The sequence below is a fragment of the Lissotriton vulgaris genome, chromosome 1_1 (genome assembly GCF_964263255.1).
Source record: "Lissotriton vulgaris chromosome 1_1, aLisVul1.2, whole genome shotgun sequence".
In the NCBI taxonomy this organism is placed as follows: Eukaryota; Metazoa; Chordata; class Amphibia; order Caudata; family Salamandridae; genus Lissotriton; species Lissotriton vulgaris.
In genome coordinates this window covers 2,095,772,780-2,095,794,212 of record NC_141685.1, presented here as the reverse complement: position 1 = coordinate 2,095,794,212, position 21,433 = coordinate 2,095,772,780, and the positions used below count along the sequence as shown (strand labels likewise).

The following is a 21,433-nucleotide window of genomic DNA, read 5'->3' as shown; positions in this document are numbered from 1 at the left end:
CCAGATGTAGTAACAACTCTAGATTCTGTTTCACCGGAGCTCAGGTTCACCTTACCTGAGGTCCGAGCGGCCATAGCTAAGCTCCCAGCGGGTAAAGCCCCAAAGCTGGATAAGGTCCTGGGGACCTTTATAAACAGGAACCAGAGATCGGGCCCCCTATCTCCTAATAATTTTTAATGCAGTTCTCGGGGGAATGGCACCTCCAAATACTTGGCTGGGAGCCAAGTTGGTCCCTATTTTCAAGAAGAGGTCACTTCTCCTCCCAGCCAACTATAGGCCAATCAGCCTGATAGACGTATCTCATAAACTTTTTACTAGGCTGATTTTGGATCGCATTTTAGATTGGGTTAAAGACTCAGAAATCTTAAGTGAATATCAAGCAGGTTTTAGAATAAATGTATTCACCACCGACCAGATTTTCAGGTTAAACATGCTCTTTTGGAAAACGGTGAAAGTCCAGGGCGGTTCGCTTTACACTGTTTTCGTTGACCTCTGTGCGGCCTTTGATTTGGTCCCACGGGGGAAACTTTGGAGTGTATTGAGGGATTTAGGTATTCCATCTCCCCTTTTTAATATCCTAATACGTCTCCATTCACAGAATTTCGCAAGGGTCAGGTGTGGGAAACAAGGCAATTTGTCATCTTGTTTCTCCGTTGGCAGGGGGGTAAGGCAGGGTTGCGTTTTGGCGCCAACCCTGTTTTGCCTCTATGTCAACGGAGTGATCACCCACCTGAATAAGGTCCCAAATAGAGAGGCTCCAAGGCTCGCAGGTACAGGGATCTCTGCGATTATGTTCGCAGACGATACCCTGTTGCTGGCTAAGCCCCAATGGGCATACAGAGAGTCTTGGACGATTTTGTCTCATTTTGCTATATACGGGGTTTAGAAATAAACACTTCCAAAACTAAATTCTTGATTTTTAATGCACCAAAAACATCCCGCCCTAATCCTGTTATAGGTGGTGTCCGTTTAGAGAGAGTGCAAACTTTCGAATATTTCGGACTAACTCTTAATGAGAATATGACTTGGGCACAACATCAGACCAAAACTCAATTAAAACTCTCGCAAAAAGCAGGGGGGATCCTTAAACTCCTAAAACAAACTATTTCAAAACCTATTTCTCCCCCACTCGAAATTTATAAAATGCAGGCACGGGGAGCGGTGATCTATGGTGGGGAACTGTGGGGTCACAGTTGCCACCCAGCAATCACCACTATGGAAAATAGGTTTCTTAGGCAGTTGGTATCCCTGCCTCCTAGTACGCCCCTACTTCCCCTTAGGATGGACTTGGGACTTAGATCACTCAAGGAAGAACTAGGACTCAAGCCTCTAACTTTTTGGAGGCGTCTTTGGGTTACCCCTGAACTTGCCAGTTATAGGCGTGAGCTTGTATAACTGTTAAAAGCTCCTAACGTCTGGAATCTTTCCTGGCTGAAATATATCAGGTAGAAATTTGACAGGCTAGGTTGCTCCTCATTATGGTCTAATCCTGAAGACGCGTGTAGGGGCATATCTCAAAGGGAGTTAGTTAGTCTGTATTACGATCAAAATCTGTTGGCCTGCCTAACAAATGTCCAAATTGGAACAATAACGAGATCATTCCTGGGTTTAAAAGATCATTATAACCTGGAGACTGCTTTTGACATCATCAGCCCTAATGGTCACAGGAAGGTATACCTCCAATGGAGATATGACTCCCTACCAATAAGAGCCCTGACCTCACGCTGGCACCCTAATGCCCCCAGGAACTGACCTGCGTGTGGGGCTGAAATAGAGACAGAGTTACACACGGTCTTTTTCTGTCCTTCCTATAAGGCTTCTAGGAAGAAGTGGATCATCCTCATCTGAAAAAACTTGGGCATCAGGCAATGTTTTCACTCCTACCGAATATTAAAAACAGACTTATCGCCAATAATTGTTTTTGCGGTCACGAAATTCCTGGCTGCCATGTGGAATACCAGAAGAAAATATGTGGTAAATTGAGATGAAATCTAATTAAGCAACTGTTGAGGTGATACAGGGGGTTGAGGTGACCCGAGGTGTTTTCGGCTGACTGGCCTTTGATCCCAGATAAATGGTTTTACTGAGAATGAATTGTATGGTATCTGTACTTCTGTACTCTTTTTAATAATTGTAATGTTTTATGATGTATTTTATTGTGTATTCTTTTATGACATTTTTCTTGTCGAAATGAAGACGAAATGATGATGATAAGTCATGTTATACAAATTCTACTTGATTGATTGATTAAATGCCTTTACAACTTACTAATATGCAAAGTCAGTTAACTCAGTTAATACATACAGAGTGCATGACTTTTAGTTGCTTTCTTTTCTTTAACCTTTTTTTTATTTAAAACAGAAACTATACATAGTGTAGAATCCTTTCTTAATATTCTCAAAAATATATATGCTCATTACCTGCCTGTTTCACCTTCTAATGGCTATCTGTAAATCCTCAAAAACTGATGGGGCACCCACTTCTTTCTGGAAAATTCCCAATTTAAGGCCCAACGTAAAATCTCCACCTAATGAAAAATGACATATCTCATATATTATAAAATGTAGAAGTGGACACTTCATTTCACCTTGCAATAAAAATAAGTTTAATGTTTCTTTTTACATACATGCGCTCAAGGTCAACTCTTGGGTGACACTATAGAAATTGTTTGGAGGATATACACAAGGCTTTAGCAGAGCGAATTGTATTTATTTGTTGCATCAAAGCATGTACGCTTCTCAACAGTATCCAATTTATGTGAGAGAATCATTGCTTTATTCGTGCAAGTGTTTGAGCATTGCATGGCACTACTCCTTTTTTACTAAACACCAGCACATATTTTTCCACCACATTATGGCTCAGTATGTCTATTTTTTAGCAGAGTTTATCAGTTTAGAATTTATCAATGCAATATACTTTAACAAAAATAGAACGTGGGTACTGCTGTTACTGGCATTTGGCATCAGTGGAAGTTATTGTGGGCGATGCCAGCTGTAGTGAACTCCAGAGAAATATTTTGGGACCTGGCACCTAACTGTTTACAATTCACTAAGTGAAAATGTACGTTTCTTGTGTATGCATTTATGACATGTTGCTGTAATGTACCATGATGGGACTTATGTATTTAATGAAAGAGATCTGCATGCTTTCAAGACAGGAGAGGTCCAAGAGAGGTCATACTCTTCGGTAACAGCATTGCTGAGGCCTTGGGAAAAGACTTGTGTTATGAAATTATTGTGAGAATTTAAGAGAACATGTCAGTACAGTAGGCCTTGGGGTGATACATTCCAGGGGAGAACTAACATGCTCCTCACTATGAACACATTCATATGTTATTGAACAGTAGTTTTTATGTGCGGACACATACTATGGTAAGAATTGATGGGCAATACTGAATTTACACATACATATGTGGATACATTCAAGCCAGGTCTCTTTTAGCATAGGAACAGCAGTAAAATTGGCAACACCCAAATTATTGTTTGGAATGAGCTCATCATGGTGTGGTTTGTGGTAAGTCCCAAAAGTGCAACTATGTGATACATGATTACTTTTAATTATTCAGAGCCAACTGTGATACCTGAATCTCCATTCAAGATTTAGAAACACTTATAACCCTTTGAGACAGCACAATTTATTTGAAACTTTAATTAAGTTTATGGAGAAATTTCTGATATGTATGTTGCAGAATAGGCAACATTGTGAACGAATCATACAGCCCAATTTTACAGCAAAGGACTGATAGTCCGAATGGGTTATTTCGTGATGGTAATATCATAAAGGTAAATAAAGATTTTCTGTACTTAACTCCAATTGTATGTTCGTTGATTATATATGTATATATTACACAATGGCACTCTCAATTGTATTAAGATGGTTCAGTTGTACTTTACATCGAATAGGTATTTATTGGATTGCTTGGAACTTTTGTTGAGGGATTTGGATGAAACTTTCTAATCTAAAGCTTTTTCCGCATCCAATGAAATGAAAACATGGGGGCCAGGTCGCTTCAGAGCCTCCACTAGTCAGTTGTGGAGCATGCAAAGGATGTACCTAGTTGAATGTCTGGGCATGATGGCAGGCTGATCTGTGTGTAGACTTGCCAGGGTTATAACACTGTTAAGTCTCATGGCCAGTACCGTAGCAAGGATTTTTTTTCTATATTTAGCAATAGGATGGGGTCGGTACAACCCACATTTAGAGGCCGGTTTCCCCACATTAGGTATAACCACTATTATGGCTCTGCGCTAAGGGTGGAGGGTGAACTCCACTCCCCCAGCAGAGTTTTTGATACTCAGCACTCTGCTTTGAGCACAGAGTTCAGCAAAAACTCAGCTAACCACCAGCGGAGCGGAGTTTACCAGCGTGCTTAAGTCCATTTCCTACAGAGTGTTGAAAAATGCTTCCTGATGTAAGACATGTGACAAATTTGAAGGCGAGGGGGAACAATAAAATCAGAAGTTGTAGAAATCCATTCCTGACAAGGCCCCAGAGAAGTAATTATAGCTCCTATTAAAGTTCAATCTAAATTCAGTGATTGACAGCTATGAAACAGGGCAGAATATTTACATGAATTGACATGCTTTTTCTTTGCTCCAATCCAGTAAAGGGGGTTCACAGTTTTAGGATGCACGCAAAGCGGCTTGGCAAACTCACCGGATGTGACCTGTAACTCGTGAGTGACAAGAGTAATGTGAAAGGCGCATACATGCAGCCCACCCACCTGCTTCACTCAAGTGCGGTGTTGATACAGGTGCAGCTGTATAGTGGTGCAGTGGGGGGAGGCATGATGATGAACTGCGTATTCGACATTGCATGCTTAAATTGCCTGTGTATACCTTTTGTTATGCACAAGGTTTCACAAGACTGTGCGATCCGATGTCATCTGTCTTGCCGGTGGTGCTCTGTGTTTTCACAGCAAGTGCATTGGCTCCAGTGTCTGTGTTGTGCTCACTGTTCACTGAGACATAAACTCCGTCCTCACCAGCTGCGTTCAATACTCCTACACCCATGCACTGTCTCAGGCAGAAAGAACCCTGCAGCTGACGCCCAACCCATCAATATATCCTACCAGGGGAACGTTCATAAATCTTCACCTTTACCTAGTCTGTGTCACCTGGCACTCCATACAGACAGAGTTAAGAAGAGGAATTGCTTTACTCAAAACTCCTGATGTTGTCTAAAAAGGATGAGGTAGGATTATGTATGTTATCTGAACAAGAAATGGTTTGTGGTGCTGTAATTATATAAACAAACAAAGATTTTATTTATGTTTGCGCATGTGTTGAACTTGGCCCTTTTGGCAGGTTCACCCCTAAACTTTTTGCTTTTATATGTGACCTGGTGTTAGTTGTTTTTGGCTTCTGCGCACTCTGAGTGCATGTTGTGTGATTGGCCTGCCTACCATAGGAATGCATGGGGAATGTGTGTGTCCAAGATAGTTCCTGATATGTGGGGAGTGCAGGGGCGAGTTTGGTATGTGCGTGCTCGTGAGATTAATTGCTGTGCAATGGTGTGCGCAGAATTAATGTGTCTGGTGTGGAAGTGCCACTTCTAGAAGTTGGCATGTCTGTGTAGTAAATGTGAATTGACTGTCTGGCTTGTGATTGGCTGGAGCTGGCTGGTGTGCCTGTCTCCAGGAGTCAGGATGGGTCTGCCCCAGTGGTGAATGGAGAGATCTGCATGTTGATGGGAGGGAGGAGTACACCTGGGACCTGAGTAGGGCTGGGCATTACCTACACAATGCTGGCTCTTCCCCCTGTGGTGCGACTGATGTCCCTAGCCTGTCCTGTGAGTGGGGAGAGGGGCTGAGCACAACAAAGTGCTCCGGAACCAGCTGTGCCTGGTTTTCCCCCTACCCTGCACCCTCCAGACAAAGGAAACATGTGTATAAAAAGGGGCTGGGACCCCATGCAAGGGGTTCTCTGGTCCTAAACTTGAGGGGGGCCTGCTGCTGCTGCTGGGCTCCAGAAGATCCACCACTGGGGACTGCCTCCCTGCTGGAGGGCCCCTGTCAGCTGGCCCCTGAGCCCAGCCTTTGCCCCCCTCTCCCTGACAGACTCTGTCCCTTGCTCACTGCACCATCAGGATTCAAGCAAGCCGGGCCGACGACGGCTGAAATGCCAGAAACCGGTCCCCGGAAGCTTGTCTCCTTTCCAGTGAAGAATTGGCTTGGTAGTCTGGTCTGCCTGTTCCCATGATGCACTGGGCCAGGGACAGACTAATTTGCATGTAGCCAGGTTCTGAGCTGGGATGGTGCAGTGAGCTAAATAACAGTGATGGATCAAGCCCTGATCTTTGGACTGGGTAAGAGTGGTCTGCTTAATTCAGACACTCTGTTCATCACCACCCCCTTTTCTGAATCGTGTTTGGCCACTATAGATGTGGCAGGGTATACTCAGACATGAGTCCCTTGCTCACTGCACCATCAGGATTCAAGCAAGCCGGGCCGACGACGGCTGAAATGCCAGAAACCGGTCCCCAGAAGCTTGTCTCCTTTCCAGTGAAGAATTGGCTTGGTAGTCTGGTCTGCCCTGTTCCCATGATGCACTGGGCCAGGGACAGACTAATGTGCATGTAGCCAGGTTCTGAGCTGGAATGGTGCAGTGAGCTAAATAACGATGTGATGGATCAAGCCCTGATCTTTGGACTGGGTAAGAGTGGTCTGCTTAATTCAGACACTCTGTTCATCACCACCCCCTTTTCTGAATCGTTTTTGGCCACTATAGGTGTGGCAGGGTATACTTAGATACTGGCACTGGGCCAGGGACAGACTAATTTGCATGTAGCCAGGTTCTGAGCTGGGATGGTGCAGTAAGCTAAATAACGGTGATGGATCAAGCCCTGATCTTTGGACTGGGTAAGAGTGGTCTGCTTAATTCAGACACTCTGTTCATCACCACCCCCTTTTCTGAATCGTTATTTTTATATACAACCTTGTTTGGAGTTCCTTTTTGTGGGGTACCTAGTGTGTTGCTGCTGTGTGTGTGTGTTGTGCAAACGCTTTAAACATTGCCTCCGGGATAAGCCTGACTGCTCGTGCCAAGCTGCCAAGGTTGCTAGCGTGCACTAGTGCTTTACAACATTCTGCCAGGCTCGGACTCCACCCGCTCACGAAAGTCAGCAGAATCTCGCTGAGTAAAACTCTGCGAGCTCGGGCCAGGCCTACTTTGCGCAAATTTCGTGGAAGTATGCCATCGTCTTGAACTCTCAAATACATATTGAGGAGGTGCGGAGCTAGTTCTGTCATGGTATTCTTAAAAAACCTCCACAGGGATACCATTTGGTCCCGGGGTTTTGCCTGAGTAAAGCTTGTCAATGGGTGCTTCTACCTCAGCAAGGGAGATTTCCTTGTCAAGGGTGTCTCGGTCTATGGCTGCCAGGCTTGATAGTGACACTTCATGCAGATACTTCTCAGGCTGCGTTGCCAGGGTATGCACATTATATAGGGCCTTGCAGAAGGTAGCATATGCACCATTATGTCCCTATCTGTGGTATAAGTTTGCCCATCCATTACCTCTATGTGATCCACCTAGCTTCTATCTCCGGGCACCTAAATGATTGCAACAGTTTACCCACTTTGTTCCCGGTGGCATAGAGCCACCACTGGGTGGCCAAGGTTTGGTTGTGCACATCGTTTTGTAGAGCCTCATATTCAGCATGCATGGTTTCCATCTTTCTCAAATGATGAGCGTCTGAGGAAGCTGCATTTGTCAATTCTGCTTGCTTAAGCCTAGATTCCAAATCTTCCACCTCTCACACTGCCTTCTTTTTCTTGAAGGCATTATTGTTCTGGGCTTGGTCATGCAAATCTGTTTTATACACCTCTCATAAGGTCACTGCTGATACCACAGAATCCGTATTCTCTGAGAAATGGGGTTAGGTTTCCACACGGAGCACACATACTATGGTCTCATCCTGCAATTACCATGCTATCAGTTTCTATCTCAGCCCATTACCCTGGGGTTTCCAGCCGTTGTGATCCAGAGGGGGGCGTTATCAGACAATCCTCTAGCTAAGTATTCTGCTCTTTGAATTGCCCCTTCTTCACCCGCCAGGGTAAATACATAATCCAACTGGGAAGACACTCCATGCGCACATGAGCGGTAGGAGTTGTCCCTAGTTGTCGGATGGCATAGACTCCACAGGTCAGTAAGTGCCAGTGTTGCGGCAAAATGGGCCAGAGGCATTTCTCTAGCAGCCTGTAGGGAAGTGCGGATCTTACACCAAACTTAGAATGAAAGAGGAACTGTACTCAGAAAGCTTTCTTTTGATTTGGTGTTAACCCATTTAGTAGTTTTAAATTTGTGTTTAAAGAATTTGCAGGGTGCAATTTAAAAAGGTTAACGCTTTTGTATATATTGTCAGGTGATCAGCCATATGTTAATTTGCTTAAAACAAATTTTCTGTTTATTTTATTTATTTATTTACTGAGTTTTTTATAGCACAAACTTGACCCGAAGGTATCGGGTATCAGAACTCTTTACATAGCACCAGTTGGGTTACATGAGGACATATTCACTTTTTCGTTAGGCTCGGGAGATTAAGTGATTTGCCCAGCTTTTGGCGATACAGCAAGCGCAAGGTAAATAGTTTTAATTATTTATTTACTTACTTTACTCCTTCCCGTCGTAGGTCCGACTCCACAAGCCCCTCACCCTGCCCCTCCTCCACCCCACAGGACGTCCTCTGCGAGCCACCACTGTTTAGGTTTTTATAAAACAAACAGAATTGCCAGTACTGATATGAGTGAATTAAAGTAAACGAATAATCATCCAAAACTAGAAGAGAAATTCCAGAATGGGATTTGCTAGTTAATAGCTTTTTATTTTAGCAAATTTTGAAAAGAACATTTCAAACCGATTCTTCAGTTCATCATACCACTGTTTAGGGTCATTTTTCTATGCACTAACTTCACATTCATCAATTTGGCTTCACACTCTTTTTCACAGGTGGAGATATGTAAGTCTACACTGTGAAGTAAATTTCCAAGGAAATGGTGAATCCCAGAAAATACACAATACAGTCTAGGCCTATTGTCTGTATGAATTATAGACCCTTAATGTTTTTGTATTTTAATTTAATGTGTATAATTTTTAACTTTCACCACAATCGGTTGTACTTCATTTCAAGTTTTGTTTTCTACTGTGAGTAGAAGAACAATATTCATCTTTGTTTGAATAATTAATATATTTTGTATAAATATTCTGTCCAAAGGCTTGGAGGTAATTTTCTAGAGGAACTTCTTAGCGTTAAAAAATAAGTCTGGGGCATAGATGGCATACAAAGTGCATTCTCCCCCTCCCCACTGCATACATTACGAGGCCCCAATTCAATTCAACATCAAACTCGGGAGTCATGCTTGATTTTCTGCAGTGTGCTTGTTTATTAAAAATTAAGTTCACAGGTCAATTACTTCATTGACCCATCCATTTCTTTATTTATTAGTAAAATATTCCATCACAGTATTTAAGAATAAAACTTGCACTTATATACAATATACACTCATTTACCGCCCATTCTCCAATGGGCCTTTGATTTGACTTCAGGGTTGCGCCAGCAGGCCGCAACCCAGATCACCTGCTCTCTTTACGTTAACCCCCTTCCAGTCAACAGAGCCGCAGGTGAGGAATGTGCCCCCACTTGGGCAACCAGCGGCCTCCGGGGTAGGGCTGAAGAGCCAAGGCCACCAGCAGGTCAGCCCCAACTCTCCCGCCAGCCCAGAGTCCAGAATGATATAGCAAACCTGTTCAGAGGTAACTGTCACTAGACAAGAAGTTCCCGTGGTATTCTTGTCCGGAACCCCGCCACAGGGCGAGGCGCTTACAGGCGGACTCGACCTCCCCCCCGCGCTCAAGAGCTTCGGAGATGGCCCCTAGGACTGTTTCTATAAATATCTCAGTGCCCGCCTCTGAAAGGTGCACTCCATCCTCCGCGTATAACTCCGGCCTGGTCGTTTGTATCAACTTGTGACAAACAGTTCTAATACTAGATTTTTGGAGAATTTCCGCCACCGACTGGTTCAACCTTTTAATAGATTTGTTCACCGCTTTCATAGGAGCGCCCCGTGCCCAAACGAGCCTCGGGTTGACTTCTGACCACAGTACTATGACTTCCGAAAAAATGCTTTTGACCGCTGCTAAAGTAGAGAACAGGGACTCCTTCACTCCTCTCCTACCGCCCGGAATCATATCGTTGCCTCCGCAGTGTAACACGAATACATCTGGATAAGGCATGCCTCTGGCCAAAGCCGCCTTAACATCTCTCGGGTCGTCCGCTAGGCGCTGCCCGCCTATGCCTACCCAATGATGATCGCAACCGGGCATCATGGTCACCCTGTCTTTGAGCGTCTTTTCGAAGTGCGCCCCCGCCCTGCGAATGAAGGAGTGGCCACACCAGCATATTTGGATTCTCTTAGGGGAGGTACCTATAGTAAACAGCAAGAGATACGGTGAGCATGAATCCAAACAGAAAGGGACGTAAATTTTGTGAAACAGCTTTTGCTAGACTAATTGCGGGCGGACGTAACGTTCATAGCATGCTGATTTCCAGCGACCTAGTCTCTTGATTACTTGTTCGGGCAGGCCTAGGCCAGCAGCCGTTGTCGCTGCTCCTATTCGGAAAGAATGGGATGTAAAATCGGAAGGATCAACTCCGATCCTTGCCAGGGTCATTTTTACTACTCGCGTAAGCTGAAACCTGGTGAGAGGGAGACCACTCTCGTGAATTAACAGTCTATCTTCTGATACCTGGGGTCTGACCTGGATGAATCCCCTCAGTAGATTAACTGGGCAGAAGGGCTCCCCCTCTACTCTACCCAATTGTAACCAAGTCCCTTTACTCAAAGGATCTGTCTTCGATCTACGCACTCTAAGTCTCAGTACACCTTCGGACTCAATTATGTCCGAGCACCTTAGGCCCCCCTCCCTATCTGTCTTGGACACTGGGAGTAATTCAGAGATCCGCAATGCTCCGCAAAAGGCTAAAGCATAGGCTACCCGGAATAACTGCGTCTCATAGGGGGAATAACAAACAAAAGGCAGTGCCTCCAAGATCTTTACCAACTTCCCTACGTCTATGGGTCTCCTGGTATCTTTTTCTCCTGGCGTCAAGCGTTCCCAACCTCTCATTGCTCTTCTTACCCTCTGATCCTTTGTCGGGTCGGAAACTCCCTGTAGCCCTGCATAGAATGCCAATGCCGACAACTGTCTTTTCATGAATGCCACTGATTTCCCCTCCCCTTTTTGTTGTATCATGAAACCTAACACGTTCTGAGGCACAAAGGCGTCCATTAGGCCCGCTCCCCTCAGGTAGGCCGCATAACCCTCCCAGGACTTTTGATACATACTCTTAGTCTTGGGGGCCAAGGATGCGGATATCAACTCGGCAGCTGTGGGGCACCAAACTTCCATGGCTCCGCTGGGAAGGCTGTCATTGTCGTCTCCGCTTGTGGCCAATGTTCCCGGAATTCTGTTAACTTAAAACGAGACAATGCATCAGCTGCTTTGTTCTCCACACCTGGAACATGTCTAGCAGTGAATTGGACATTGTGGCTCAGGCACTGCAATACTAACTCTTTCAATAGCCTGAGCACCCAAGGGCATGTAGCTCTCTGATTATTAATCACCATGACTACTGACATGCTGTCCGACCAGAATACAATGCGCCTGTTTGCGAGCACATCTCCCTACAAGTGCAAAGCTACCACTATGGGGAACAACTCTAGGAAGGAAATGTTATGGGTCAGACCTCGCTCTATCCACGCGTCTGGCCAATGTTGCATGCATCATTTTGTGCCCAAGATCGCCCGAAGCCAATACTCCCTGCAGCATCAGTGAATAGCTCAAGGTCCGCATTTGAGGTGCTGGCTGCCCGCCACAACACTTTGCCATTGAAATCCTGCAAAAAACATTTCCAAAGCATGAGGTCCTCTCTCACCTCGGCTGATAGCCTCACTCTGTGGTGCTTTGCCCGCAGCCGGGACATTGCCCTCGCTATACTCCTGGAAAACGCCCTGCCCATTGGTATGACCCGCAGGGCAAAGTTCAGTTGGCCCAAAAGAACTTGTAACTGGTGTAAGGTTACCTTCCTTGTTCCCAGGCAGTTATCGATTGCGGCCTTAAAAGCATCTACCTTAGTCTTTGGCAACCTGCACACACCTGCTGATGTATCTATTTCAATGCCCAAAAAGGTCAAACATGTGGTCGGGCCTTCGGTTTTTTCCTCCGCCAAAGGCACCCCCAGCGCACCAGCCAAATGCTGGAAGCCCAGAAGGGCCTTCCTGCAAGACTGGGAACCCTCGGGACCCATGAATAAAAAATCATCCAAGTAATGGACTACTGCATGCGATTTGTCTGAGGCCAGGAACTGCTCCACTGCCCATTCCAAGAACCTCGCAAACGTTTCGAAGACTGCACAGGCAATAGAACACCCCATAGGCATGCATAAGTCTACAAAGTAGTCCCCATCAAAAGTGAAACCCAAAAACCTGGTATCTTCTGGGTGAACAGGCAGTAACCTAAAGGCTGACTCAATATCAGTTTTCGCCATTAATGCTCCTTCCCCCAGTGCTTGCAATTTTTCAATGGCCGTGTCAAACGTGGTATACCGTACCGTGCACAGGTCTGGGTCTAGCTTATCATTGACAGATAACCCCGGGGGGCTTGATAGATTATGAATAAGACGGAATTTACCTTCCTCTTTTTTCGGAACTAATCCTAAAGGCGAGCAGATCAGATTATGGGTAGGTGGATCTTTGAAAGGGCCCCCAACCCGACCTAAGGATACTTCCTTCATGATTTTGTCTCGTGCTGCTTCCATGTTTCGCAACACCGAGCTTTGATTACGGGGAGGGACATTAGAAGGAGGGGCTGAAGACGGGATACGGAAGCCAAACGTAAAACTATGAAGCAGGAATTGAGCCTCCTCGAGGTTGTCGTACTTACTAAGGAGGTGTGTCAGGACATGCCGTTTAATGGGAGTTGGTAGCTTTGTCGGAAGTTTTTAGGTGGCTTCCCTTTGGGGTGACATGGCCGGACTGTTCCTTGGGATTTCCCGTTTTCTTAAAGCATCTGATTTCGGGATGGGAGGTCCCACCGCAATACGAACAGCAGTGTTTGAACCTGCACAAGACCCCCCTGGTACACTTGTTTCTGTTAAACTGCCAGCAGGCCTGTTTTTTCTCCCCGACGCCTTTGTCGCTCCGAAAGGACTGATTCTGAGCAGGGGGAGCAGCGTTAGACGCTGAGGGGGAGGAATAGAACACTGTGTGCCATAGATTGATCTCCCGCTGGTCCCATGATATACCTGGGTGGACAGCTTTCATCTGTCTAAACATTTTATCATACTTTAACCACCCCTGGCCTGGAAACTCGGCTGCCGCACCATGGATCAAGGATATATAGCTCATCATTTGAGGGCCCAGCACAGGATATTTTTCCAATATAACTGCGGCATAAATAGCAAATCCCGTGATCCAATTTTTCATGGACCACTCCACCCACGACTTCTTTTGATTATAGTCACCCTCCTTCCCGCTTTTGGGTTTTCCCGCCGCCACGCCTGCATTAAGGAGGTCGAACACCTCCACATATTCACCCCTGAGTATCTTTTCCTTCATGTCTGCGGGCACATGCCAGGTGATCCCTGTGGATGGCGATAGGGTCATTGAGGATGATCCAAACATTAAAGGGCTGAATGCTAACAGCGGGTGACCTGTTGGTTGTCCCCCAGCCACCCCTTGTATCTGGCTATTAGGAGACCCGGCCCCATCAACCACGGTGCTAGCCATCGGGCCCTGTGTTGGACACCCTAAATTAGAGTAAGCATTCATCATTACAGGGCCCCCATTTGTCGGGTAGGACATGGTAGGAAGAATCGAGCTCATGAGGCCGTTACCTATCGCTTGCCCATGTGATCCATACAATTGCATTCCTGGTAACTGCGCGACCCCCCCGGGTTGCACCCACACTTGAGATACTCCGCTACCCGGTTGCGCCACAACCGGCGGTAACATACCCTGCGGACCGGACCCCCCACAGGAGTGACGGGGAGCCCCCCTATTCGTATGGGCCTAGTCACCACGTGCTGCCCTTCGGTATCCTCATTGTCTTTATCTGCGCCTGAATTCGAGTCAAATGTCTCTAGCACCTCCTTCTCACCTGGTGATGCTGGTTGTGGGTCTGCCAGCCTAGACCGTTTGCCTTTTGTAGCCCCTTTAAGCTTTTCTGGGGTACGTTTCGCTCTCCTGCCTCTCCCCCTTTCTTCCTGAGAATTCGCATCTGCTCTAGCTCCATCTCTCATGTTCTTTAGTACCCAATCCACGCCTTTTTCTCTTGTGAACTCCAGCAGCTCCGTAAAAGCGAGGTATTCATCATTTTTGGCTGCGGGTTCTTTGCCTTTCGGTGCCCTCTTCGGCGGCATCCTGCACTTAAAGAGAACAAACGTTAAAAACCCCTTAACTGATAGTACATGCATTAAGGCAAGCCGTGCGCGACTTGGTCTTGTTCCCGGGGAATCAGGTTGTGCTAAATGCGCCAGCGCTCACCACCCTGGATGTGAAGACAACAAAGGGCGACCTCAAAACATTTAAAGTTACCGCTGGCACCTGATCCTCCCTCCACAAAAAGTATGAACAAAGAGCTATGTTTGCATCGCGACTCCCTCAATTTAAAGATTCAATCATACAACACACTGCACGGCCCGCTAACCTAGATCACGAGTCGGATTGACCTTCTCTGTTCACTCTCGCACGAAGGTCCCGCGATGTCTTCTCTAGGCGACGTCCGACTCCTGGGCGGTCAGCGGACAAAGAGGGGGCCTCTAAGATGGTCGCGGGCATTTATACCTCGCGCCATACGACTACTTCCGGGGCGCTCCGCCGTCCCCCGTTCCTATTGGTCCTTGCACCATAACCACTTCCGGGTCGGCCGACTCGGAAGTGAACCTACTCTGGGTCGGCCCTTTGGCTGCCACTAACGACGCCATTCCCCGAAGGGGGATGGCGCCCTGCAGTGTGCAGTCTGTGCTATCTATTACGGAAAAAAGGATTCCCTTTGTTTGGAATTTTCTCTTCTTTATGTTCAGATTGTAACTAAAGGCATCAAATACGATCCTCTTTCTGAGGCATTGGACGCACCAAATCAGCACAAGGTCATTTTGTCCTGGGCTCCAAACAGCCTTGCAAACGAGCTGTATAGCCTCTAGAAGAAGATCATTTATTCTTGTGTTATTTCCTCTGGAAGAGTGTGGGACATTACATGCAGCACTAGGATGTGAGACAGTATGCAGTGCAATTGTGATTGTTCACAAGTACAAAGTGGAAATGCCCATCTGCTCACACTCTTGACCACAAAATATACAGGCATTGCATAATGTGCACTTGTAACCAACCCATTTGCACAGGTTTACTTACATATGCTGCTAAAGATGCAGCCCTCATTTTTAGCCTATTGTTTTTCCAAAACTTCATACACAAAATACATACACAGAGTAGCTTTTGGTCAGTGCACTTTATCCTTTGCTCTGTTAAATCATCATTCACATGTTGCTTCTGACCACGACAGCATACATCATTGAACAATGGGTAAGCCCTCTTTGTCCATTGGCTCCCTTCACTTTCAGTGACTGTATAAAGCCCAGGCCTATTGTTTACATACTTTGAAAACGATATGATTAATGTTCAGACACAAAGCAGGTTTATTGTAGTTCATTTTTAATTAATTTTAAATACTACTTATTTTGCGAGCCCTTCGGGTGCCCAGTTAAATGATGATTTATTTGCTATTTCCTTTTAAAAATGGTATGATAAAGTGCTAAAGTGAGATTGTAATGTTGTAGCAGCCAGAAGTATGAGTACTTGATAAGTGGTGATTCATTCTTGTGTACTTTACAAATAATACTAATAATAAAATAATTGCATGGGACAACTGCAACTCTTGTCATTTAAAACATAACACTAGTAAAAAAAACATACTAGTAAATAGTTTTTCCTTTAAAAAAATATTATAAGCCTCTGGAATCCTGCATGATTTATGTTTTCTATGTGTCTTTGGGGTTTATGCTTGCATTCATAAATATTAAAAACGAATCATCACAAGGGATTATCAAGGCCTGAGCTAATGGCTTTGCCAATGCTTATTTAATTGTCACTTTACGTCGAGGGTGTGTTTGTACCGCTCATATTTTGGATTATTATGATCTTCACACGCCTTCTTTAGACACGTTTCTCCTGTGCCTTTGTTTCAGTGTGTCTACTTTCAAATCATTGTTACATTTTTAGCAAAATAAATACAAATATATGAATATTTGGCTCAATCTCGGTGGATGGAACTGTTACAGATGATTTCCAGAAATCCAGCTCAGAAGATATTGTGTATGCTCCATACTTGCTCCTCTCTGCTCCGTCCTTTTTCCGAATCAGTTTTGTTTTACCTAAAAAACGAACGAAGCCACCTATACTTCATAACCTACAACAACATGAAAAAAATAATGTAATATTTTCCCTATCGTACATTTTTACTTATTCTATTAAACGGTCAGATATCTTAACATTTTTCCTGAAATAAAGACCCGAAGACATTTTGCGTAATTGGCATTTCTTGTTAAGTGTTTGCTTCCCTTGACAAAGGAAAGCCCGTCGTCGTGAAGGCGGGTGGGTAGCTTCTCAGAGCCACAGGTGCCGTGTTGCTAGGAGGGAGTCTCGGGACGAGAAACACTTGTTTACAATGGATCCCGCAGCAGTTGTTGACGAGCTGAATACATCCACGAACTCCAGTCTCTGTCTACACTTAACCAAGCTTGTTTGCATTTCACACAAGCGCTGCTGTCATTTGTGGATTCATTTTGTATGCGGCAGATATCTTGATGTCCGTAATCTGCAAATACGATTTAAATTCAGCAGGCAAAATAACATAAAAGCTGCAATTTCAAGATTGGGCTCAGATCTTCATAATTTTCTCGAAAAAGTATAGGTTTTGTTTTACTCAATGCTAGCTGCGTGTAATGTAGTACAATTATTTTACCACTCTCATTCAAAGGGTATTGGTTCCTTTACAACTATGTGCTTAAAGGCTGATGTCAGCCACCTCTAAAATAAAATGTCGAAATTGGCACTGTGAAGTCTATTTTAAAAGGTCTGATTGGGAAGGCTCCGGGTGCCAGGGAGCACACTACAGACCCCCAAAGTAAGATTGCGACTGCCAATTTGAGTCGGCCAGCATGAATCAGAAAGGCTGTCCGAATCTAGCATCGTACTTGGTCGTTCGGAAACACGGCCCGTAGAGATGTATGATTCTGCTCCGTATGGCTCGGTCATTCTAAATGCCATTGGGTTTGGATGGGATATTCCTAACGCCTAACTCGAATCATACTTTGTCAGTTGGAAAGCTTTTTGATTCGATCGGAAAGACACGTTCCTGATCCGATTCGGATGTAGAAAATGCTGCTAGGAGGCCTTCCGAGTTGCATCAGAATCAGTGCCCTAGAACTCACATATGTCCCTGGAAGAGAGCACCTTCAGGAATGTAGAATTCCACATTTTAACTTTTATGAGCTAAATGGGCATTCAGTGACTCGAAATGTTGCCAGTTATTTTCCATTTTCCTTCGAATTCATCACTGTGTAACAAAATAATACATTGAGGTACCTAAACTCCTTTTGGAACTCACAAATGGGGCTGCTGTATGTGTTGTCTCTCCATCTTTTTCATCTATGCTTTCTGTTTTTGTCACAGTTTTCCTCCTTTTCTCTCACTTTTTTATTCTCCCTATTCTGCCTTTCTTTTTCCCTGGGTCACAGTCTCGTGATGGGAAAAAATACGTCCCATGCCCTAAATATGAATTCTGCTGTCATTGCCTCATTTACAAGAAACCAACATATTTGCATAATGTGTCAGTTTCCGTGCACCAGCACCAAATGTCCTTGCAACACCATGGATGCACTGTATACAGGGTTCCATTTGCAAGGATTTAACAGATGCTTCAGAAATGTTGATGCATCTGTTGGTGCAAAAGTGACGCATTGCTGGAGTTGGTCGTAAAACGGATGTAAATCCAGCAATGCGTCAGAACACATAGACGAGTCCACTGTAAAAGCACTGCATCAATCCTTACACCAGCTCTGAGCATGCATAAGGATTTTGACGGAGTCAAGCCATGAAGTGATACAGTGAAATATTGTAAATTTCACTGTGCCACATCTACATTGTTTTTTGGCCTGGGAACTTCCACCCTTCATACACTATACCTGGCAAAGGTATAATGTGACCCAGGGCTCTAAAGACTGCCGCATTGGACCCATTGCATCAGTTTGTAGATATGGACCAATGTGGCGCACTTATTGCGTAGCCGCTGCGTCAACAAAAAGTGACACAGCATATGGGCTTGGAATAAGCCACTCAGTACCTGCAACAATATGCGCAAATCAAGCAGTAGAAACGTTGCTGCAATATAAAGCACCGGGACGACTGCCGGTCTGTTCCAGTGAGCATGTGACCAATTAGACATGGCAAGCAGATTTGGCAGCATAAACAAAAAAATGTGTGAAGTAAAAATATGCCTATTATAAAATATTTGATTCTTGCTTGTCTTTCAATGTAATGTTGAACATTAATGTAATGTTGAATGTATGTCTTTGCAGTGGTGCCAGGGAGTTAGTGGATCAGGCTAAAGACGCAGCATGAAGTCACAACATCACTGACAAAAATGAGTCAGGAAAGAAATGGGCCTCGCCCTCTCAACTGCTGGAAGCATCAAGAGAGGTAGGATAAAAATTGGGGAACTGGCAATCCTGTAACACAAAATGTAAATTTCGATCCTTCAGCTTCGTTCGTTAATTTGTCTAAAATTCCAGGTGTAAATTTCAGTTGTTCAGTTACTTATTTTTGTATTGCTTTTCGCAGAAAATTAGATTTTGTACGCTTTACTTTTCATTTCACGGGAAACGTTTGCATTTTTACTTTCAGTCGAAACAAGTATTGGCAAAGCCCATATGTTTAGCCCTAGGAAACGTATGCCAGTCATTTTTCAATGTATTGCAAGCACATGCAACAAAAGCAAAAAGATGACCAAAAATTGCGCTGCCACTCAAATGTGCCATCCTTATGCTTGCAGTAAAATGTTAAATTAAAAAACATGAGTTGTATACAAATTTTATGGAACATTGCTGGTGCATCATAGCAAGCAGGTGTACAAAGAACAAGTATAGAAACCCTGTCAAAGTTTGAGCAGATCACTTGAAAATATGAATCTTGGTTGCATAATGAAAAGGTATTATTGGCTTTAAATTTGAGTCCCCCGGTTTCAACTAGTTAATCGAAGACGGCTTGCATGACTGTTTTATGCATGGAAACAGGTAGAAGAGGCAGGAGTTTCCTTACTATTCTAAATATAATGACACAAAAGTCTGCAACTAGATTGACCTGGGAGATAAATGAGAGATTGTAGTCAAAATAGGAGCCTGGATGTGTTATGGATGCGGCTGGTGTGGTGGTGGCAAATACTGACTTCAGGCAAATTCAATTGGCCCAAACCCAGATTTGCGAACAGAAGGACGAAGAACATCAAAGACGTCCTTGGGCACACTAGGCCAAGGAATAAACCACTCAAGTCTACCATCAGGGATACAAACATGACCCCAATCACTGGCCACTACCCTTGTGGCACATGTGGAGTTTGCAAGTTCACGAATACCACCAAGACACTGCAATTAGCAGACAACATACTGTGGACTCAAAGAAGCCACACTAACTGCAACTCAACTCACGTAATCTACCTAATCACCTGTCCCTGCCAACACCAATACGTAGGCATGACTTGTCGCAAAGTCAAACTCCGCATAGGAGAACATAGGAGCAACATCAGACTCAAGAAAAACAACACTAAACTATGTGCTCACTTTGTAGAGGCAGGTCACACCTGCGATGAACTCAGATGGACAGTCATTGAAATGCTCCAATTCAAAAGCCAGAATGCAGAGCAAACTCTTTTCGAAAAAGAGCAAAGATGGGTAGACCGCCTCAAAACAGACATACTGGGGATGAACGATCATATTCCTTGGCACCAGTTCTACTGAAAAAACAACATTGCCTTGAGTATCCTCCATTTTACTAGTACTCATTCCAACACATAGAGTTGTCCCTTCTTTGTGTTCAGGACCAGTATAAAAGACTGAAATCTAAAGTCCCGCCCATAGCCAGGGGAAGAGTCAGCACAAGGGACACTAAGCTGTACCTCATGGGTAAGAATGGTAGCACACCGCTCTCCAGCAAAACGGGTAAGACCAAACACTGTACCAATCAATGGGCCCATCTTTACTTTGACAGTAAATTACCATATGCGACTCTGGTTCCCCTGTTGCAGTGCTCATCTTGCGCAAAACAGGTATTTACAACTTTTTTCATTTAAAAGGGTTACACAAGTCACTATTCACGTCTCCTTTAAAAACCCAAAATGACCCATCAAATAACTACCACCACCGATCATGCACTATTTTCCACTTAACAGACGATTGCGGGGCACTTAGATTACCAACTCCCCGTCCATAATAGATCAGCGATCAGACTCAATACCATTTGATCTAATTTGCATGTGATATACCTGTATGTTTTGTAACTATTTGTTGCCTTGGCTATCACGATCTTGGTTTCGCCATTATTGCACTTCCCCCTCAGACCCAATTTGTTTTCCTTTTCTTCGTACTCACTGTGTAAATGCCACAATGTTGGCGCGCATTCTATATTTGGAGTAAAGCAATAACGCTCCCCATAGAATCTAGCATGACTGTCTACTCACCTGAATAGAGTACCGACCTTAAAAATAGTCTGTGTCGGTTTTTGTCTCCACAGCATGGGAACTTCCCATTCCTCAACACACTAAATCCCACACAAATTGTGTGAAGCTCATTTCTTAATTTCTTTTTGTTTGTTTGTAGATATATTTTTTGTCCTGACGAAAGCTCTATAGACCCGACCGGGCCGAGCGAGCTGAAACATGTCGACACGTCCCTTAAAAGATATGGTAGTCCAGTAACTTGACCACCTTATATCGCAATTCCTTTTTAACCATAGTGCCTAAACTACCCAGAATAAACAAACCTTTTTTGATTAGACACTATTTTTAGTCTATTTCTTCACATATATTCTTTTGATCTCTGGACACTTCTACTTGAACCAGAGGTAGCCTCAGGTGAGGCAGGCACCCAGCACGTCAATCGATCACCCGATGAATACGCCATGACTCCTGATGGGGCGGAGAAAAGATACACCGCAAACGATAATACCAGGATGTCTATGAGGGTTTTCGAATACAAACCAATGGTTTTGTAGAAACAAGTGTCCATTCTATTTTTGATTAATGAATGGTGTGGTGGTAGGCCACAGTTCGGCAGGGCACAATGAGGGTGGCCAGATGCATGAATAACAGCCAAAAACAGTAGA

At 44.5% G+C, this 21,433-nt stretch overlaps 1 protein-coding gene across 1 annotated transcript in view; it reads left to right on the top strand.

Moving 5' to 3' along the window:
• The window catches only part of LOC147751648 (potassium voltage-gated channel subfamily A member 5-like), a 487,740-nt gene that overhangs the window by 306,540 nt on the left and 159,767 nt on the right, over nucleotides 1-21,433 (top strand). Inside the window, exon 2 of the mRNA XM_086921249.1 lies at nucleotides 18,637-18,757. The gene's annotated coding sequence lies outside the window, so the exon portion shown is untranslated. The remainder of the gene's footprint in view (nucleotides 1-18,636; nucleotides 18,758-21,433) is intronic.